This window comes from Alligator sinensis, unplaced genomic scaffold (genome assembly GCF_000455745.1).
Source record: "Alligator sinensis unplaced genomic scaffold, ASM45574v1 scaffold685_1, whole genome shotgun sequence".
NCBI lineage: Eukaryota > Metazoa > Chordata > Crocodylia > Alligatoridae > Alligator > Alligator sinensis.
In genome coordinates, this window is record NW_005842336.1 from 598,826 (window position 1) to 604,859 (window position 6,034).

The window sequence follows — 6,034 nt, forward strand, 5'->3', positions numbered from 1 at the left end:
ACTCACCGGCTGCTGCCAGTACGGAGTCCGGGTCCAGCTCCCTGTGGCAGCAAGCAGGGACTGCCCGAATCTCTGAAGCGCTCTGAACGCTTTCTGAATTGATTTGGACAGCTTTGAATAAATTCAGACCTTTTAATTGGTCTCCTGATTTGATTCAGATTCAGCTGCCGAATCCAGTCGAATCTCCTCCAAATAGAATCAGCACCCAGAGTTTCACACAGCCCACTGATTTAGTACTACTGCAATATTCTGAGTCTGTTGTTTTACTCTTGCTAGTTACAGACATACCACTGCTCTCCCAAACACCTTAATGATTTTATTTTTACATGCCAATGTTTATAGAGAGCCCAACCTTCTACAGTATGTATATAATGGAAGGAGTTGATTTAAAATTAACTTTAAAATTGTTTCATGATATATAAATAGTGAGGGTTAAGATGTTGCTATTCAAATAGAAAATAACATCTTTGAAATATTTTGAGTTACAGGCACACATTAAAATGTGATGTCATAAGTAGTTCTTATTAGAGATAGTTCTGTTCTTATGGAAGCTGAAGAGACAAAGCAGAATAGGTACAAACTTTGCTGTTCAGTTCATAGAAAATATTGACATGTAACTATGCAGATATTGATGGGTAGTGCTGCTACCTGTCACAACCCAAGGGTGTGATTTTGTGTGTGCGCGCTTCGGCACTGCTAAATTATTTCCCGCCACGAGGAGCTTTCTTTGCAGGGTGCATTTCTCAGTTGCAAAGAGAAAACCCCGGTGCAAAGGAGTTCCCGCCACCCGCATGCAAATTTGTGTCCCACTATTGGCCAGTTCTAAATTATTCCCACGTGGCGGCTAGCGATTGGATTGCTAGCCGTATAAAGAGGCTTGAGCGATTTTCGCCCAAGTTGGAGGACTCCACAACCATCTGGAGGAGGAAGACTTCACATCTCGTGAAGAACTCTAAGCGCTGCGGAGCCTAACGGACCCAGTGTGTACCTTAAGAAGGCTATAGGGGTCTGATCAACCTCTGGCCTCTCCCCGTCGCCGACTGATCCCTCGACGAACCCCTTCCCTGCGTGCAAGTTCCACGGAGCCTAGCAAACTTCGTGTGAGTGTATCCAGAGCTCTTCTCCGAGTTGTTTTCTTCAGTTGACACAACGGGCTCACAGTTTTAGAGCCTTCAGCCGGATTGGGCTAGAGTTCGCGAGATTAGAACTCTTGTCCGCTCTTCTTTCCTATCTGTAACTGCAACTCAAGCAAGTTTTCCTGCCTGCACCGCGACCATCTACGGTGTAAGTAAAATAATCTTTAATCAACTGCTACACGTCCGTGCCTAATTCTAGTCTGCCGGCCTGCATTCCCCGACCCACGTGCCAGGGCTGCTGGCCACAGCCCGCCCCACGCCCCTGAGGGGCTCCCGGCCCGCACACCTGCCAGGAGTGGGTGGCCTGGTGGGGCTCCCAGTGGTGCAGGAGCCCCCAGGAAATGCCAGGTTAGTTACCACCCCAGTGAAATGTGGGTCAGGGTGCCTTAATCCCTAGCCCCCATGGCTGGGTGGGTTACCCCTTGTTTTGGGGGGCCCAGAGAGGGGACCCTTGGAGAAAAAGAATAAGGGCCATAGACCCAGGCCTGTCTGAACTCCCCCTGACTGGCCCATGCTGGGGCCAGGACCAGAAGGGTTGAAGGGCCAGGGGCCAACCATGAGGAACACCTAAGAGCTGAGGGCCTGGGGTCCCGACTGGCCTGGAGGTGGGCCAGGGCTAGAGAGCCAAAGGTCCTGGTGGGGGGATTACACCCGAAGGGGAATCAGTTCAGGGAGCTATGGTGCCTGGTATGACAGCAGAAGAGACTGCCTGAGGGGAAGGAATCCAGGTGGGGTTCAATAGTAGGATTCTGGGGCCCAGTATGGGGGCCAGTGATAGCGAGAACATCGTGATGCCATCTGCAAGGCTTGGGCTGCGGTGTAGGGGAGGAAAGGAGCAGCAGATAGCGCCTCCTGGCATCGAGGCAGTAAATGGGCAACCTCCCACTTTAATTACATCTATTAATTAATTACCAACAAGGCATGGCAGGCGAGAACATGGGAGGTTAGCCCAGGAACAGGTAGGTGAGCCACGGAGATCAGCCCCGAACAGGTCCCCTCTTACAGGCCCATGCACTACAAACACTAATCCCCAAAGACAAAGGGCCAGGCCATATCCTCAGCTGGCTCATAGTCAGAGGACCAAAACAGATTTACATCAGCTTTGAATCTGAAGAGCTGCTCAATATCTATAATTGAGAGCAGATTTTATAGACAACTCAGATCCCATTCAAGCAATCAAATTCTTAAATAAGCTTAAAACTTTGGGCCTGTATTTTTCAACAGGAAGTGCTAAGCACTTTGGAAAACTCTAGACATTATTAGCTTGAATAGGAGATGAGGTCTTTTGAAAATCTAGTCCCAATTGTGGGTGGGTGCTGAGCACCTGAAAATGTGATTTTATGCTTAAAATATTGGACCCAGGAGATTGACGTTAAATTCCAGATTATGAGACAGACTCCCTTTATGTCTTGGGCAAGCTGCATAATGTTTGTTGTTCAATGTTACAGTATAGTGAAAAAAACACAGGGAGGTTATACTTACTTTCTTTCACCCCATTGTCTGTCTTATCTACTTGGATTATAATGTATTCTAACATAATACTCTGCATGATCATTGTCTTGTTCAGTGTGATCTTGATCTGCATTAGTACCCCTAAGTGGCAGCATTGTATAAATATTTGTAGTAATTGAAGTCAGTGGTATCTTGACAAAGTTTCTTCTGGTGCACACAATATTCTCAAGAAAAGTGACCATATAGAGCACATTAGCCACTTTTCAGATATATATTTAGATAGAAGAGGTTTAAAAAAAAATCAAACCCTATCAAACCCACTACCATAGCTGGGGGAAAAAAGAGGTATTTTGGACTCCTTGAGCGCTAAAAAATTACTTTACTAACTTGCACTACTTCTCTATGCCAGATTTCAGCCCAGTTCAATTTTAAAACATATGATTCTGACCCTTAAAGAGCACACGTGGTGCTATGGTTTGGGAGCACCACGGGAGCAAAGATGTGGTGCTCTTTCGCTTCACTTTTCGTCTATACAAATCCGTCTTGGGGCAACCTTGGTTTGGGATATGGCTCAGCTGCAAGGAATTGATTCTTTGCATGGTTTATCCTACTGTATGACTCACAAGGACAGTCTGAAATTGGCCAGCCTCATTGAAGGCAGTGTTGGTGATTTAATGGCTCTGAAGCAGCAGTATTCTCCATGAGGGACCAGAAAATCCTAAATTAACTGTTTCCTAACTATTGATTAGACAACATCCATATAGGATCCCATCACCCTTCTGTGCCTTCTCTATCAACCTGTTATTCAATGTTATGACTGCAGATGACAAGCTATTGCAGACTGCACAGAATTTTCTCACCACTGTACAATTATCATTTTTAAAATATGTTGCTGCTGAATTCGGTGTCCAGTTCAGTGAAGAACAAGAAGCGTTGATCTGAATTATGTCTGGAAAAGCCACATCCTTTGCACTTTATTTCCATCAGCCAATGCTGTTCCAGACGTATTCTTCTCCTTTTTCATCTGCAGCAACCCTCACGGTTCTTATTCTGGGCCTCTCATACCCCTCTAGCAATACAAATCCACTCTGATCTGCAGTACACCTGTGATTCTGTTCCAGAAATATGCAAGCTCTATGAATGCATCTTTGTTCTGATACACAGCTCTCCCTGGCTTTTCCTGTCCCGGGATTTGCATAAAGAGATTCTTTCAGTCCTGCTAAATTGTGTGTGGGCCTTTTGATATAGCTAAATCTCCCCTATGATTATGACAACACTTGCCATACTCTGTCCATGGGAACTTAATGGGTGTTTGAACCCATGTTCCCAAACATGCAAAAACTTGGAGTATTACTTCTAGCAAAAGAATTGGGATGCACAATGGGAACATAAGGGTTATAAGGTGACACCATTTTGTGAAGTTCAGTAATATCGTCCTACAGCTAAAAATAGTAACATTAACATGAAAGCCCTCAGAAGAGTAGTTATAGCTAAAGCTAAGACAGCAAATTTATTAAAACTGCTTGTTTTCAGGGCTTTCGGGTTTGTATACAAAGGGCCTGATTCTTGTTTGTATACAGATTTTTTTATGCCACACAGTGAAAATAATCTTAATATAAATGAGACTCAAACCCAAAGTCTTTTCTCAGATGCATTTGTATTTTTTACTAAATGAAAGTGCTTCCTTGTCTTTTTTCCCCTGCCTTTTTTTTCCCCAAATTTTATTCAAACTTTGCCTTTTTATTGCATCTTTGATTCAGTGATTCCAAAGCATTTCACAAAAATGAATCAGGTTTCCAATGCTCCTTTAATGCAGATATGAATTATTTTTACTATATTATATTTCATATAAACTCTAAGGGCGTGTCCAGACAAGCATGCATGTGCCTCTTGCAGCATCTCCAAGCCTTTTGAGACGCTGCAAGAGGCACATGTGGGAATGAAAAAATGTTCATGCAAATGCAAATTTGCAGCGTGGGGGCAAAATTTAGACCCCAATTTAGCCAGCCAGAGCATCTTTATGCTTGGCCCATGCCCCAGTGCTGAAGCACGCTGCCTGTGTGCCAGCCGCAGGGAGCTGGACCCAGGTTCCTGCCAGTAAGTAGGGGAGAGGGAAGCTGAAAGAGGGGGGAGGGGACCATGGGAGGACCCCTACCAACCCCACCTGCTCCCCCAGCCCCCCGATGGCTGCCCTGCCTTACTCCATCTCCTGCCTGCCCCCCCAATGGCTGCCCTGCCCAACCCCATCCAGCCCCATCCCCCGCCTGCCCCCTGAACCCCTCTGATCGCTGCCTTGCCCAGCCCCAGCATCCCAGCAATTTAATTAAAAAAAAAAAAAAGCCCAGCACTCACCAGCAGTAGCAGCTGCCATCAGGGTCACTGGGGCCTCGTGGCAGAGCGCCCCCAGCAGCACAGGGCCCGGGTGACAGCCGCAGGGGCCCCAGCTGGAGCTGCACAATGCCCTGCTGGCCCCGGCTGCACCCGTCTGATGGGGCAGGAGCAGTGCGGGTGCCAGTCAGCTGGGGCTGGACCCTGCTTCCCCCCAGTGCCCAGGGGGGCTCTGCCATGAGGCCCCACAGCCCCTGCTACTGCCGGTGAGTACCAAGCTTTTTTTTTTTTTTTTTTTTAAGTGCAGGGAGGCTGGGGCTGGATGGGACAGCCATCGGGGGGGCTGCAGAATCCAGTGGGGGATGGGGCCAGGCAGGGCAGCAATCTGGGGGGCTGGGGAAGCAAGCAGATGTGGGGCATGTGTACCCTGCAGGGGAGAGTGGTAGGATCTGCAGAGGCCATGTGTCCCCTGTGGGGAGTAGTCCATGAGCTGTGCAGGGGGCTGCGCCCTGCGGAGGACAGGGGATCCACCCCTCCTGAGTAACCCCCTGCACAGTCGCTCCACAAGCCACCCACACCTACCCACACACCCCATGGTCCCCCCACATCCCTCCACAGCAACCCACATCCCCCACACCCCTTTCCACCCTCCTCCTGCAAACCCCACATCCCCCCAGCACACACCCTGCATGCCCAGCTGCCAGACAGGATTAGACCCACTGGCAGGAGCTATGGCTGCAGGGGCAGCTGCCCCCACATTCTGGTTAGTGAAGGGGTCACAGGGAGCTCTAACTACTCTACGGTAAGAAAACTAAAGGCAAACAGCAAAACATATAGGTATTTAGAATTCATTTTATTATGATGATAGAGATGCTGGTAGGCTTCCAACTTGCTTTAATAGTGTAAATATATCAATACCTATTAAATAGGTACTTTGCGTCAGTCTTTCATCAGTCCCATGGGACGCCCATGCCCACTACAGGGCCGGGAAGTCCGGGTGAGGGTGATCCCCTGCCCTCCCTTAATGCTGACTTTCTGAAGGAACATCTTGAGAAGCTGGATACCTTCAAGTCAGCTGGCCCTGACAATCTTCACCCCAGGGTACTCAAGGAGCTGGC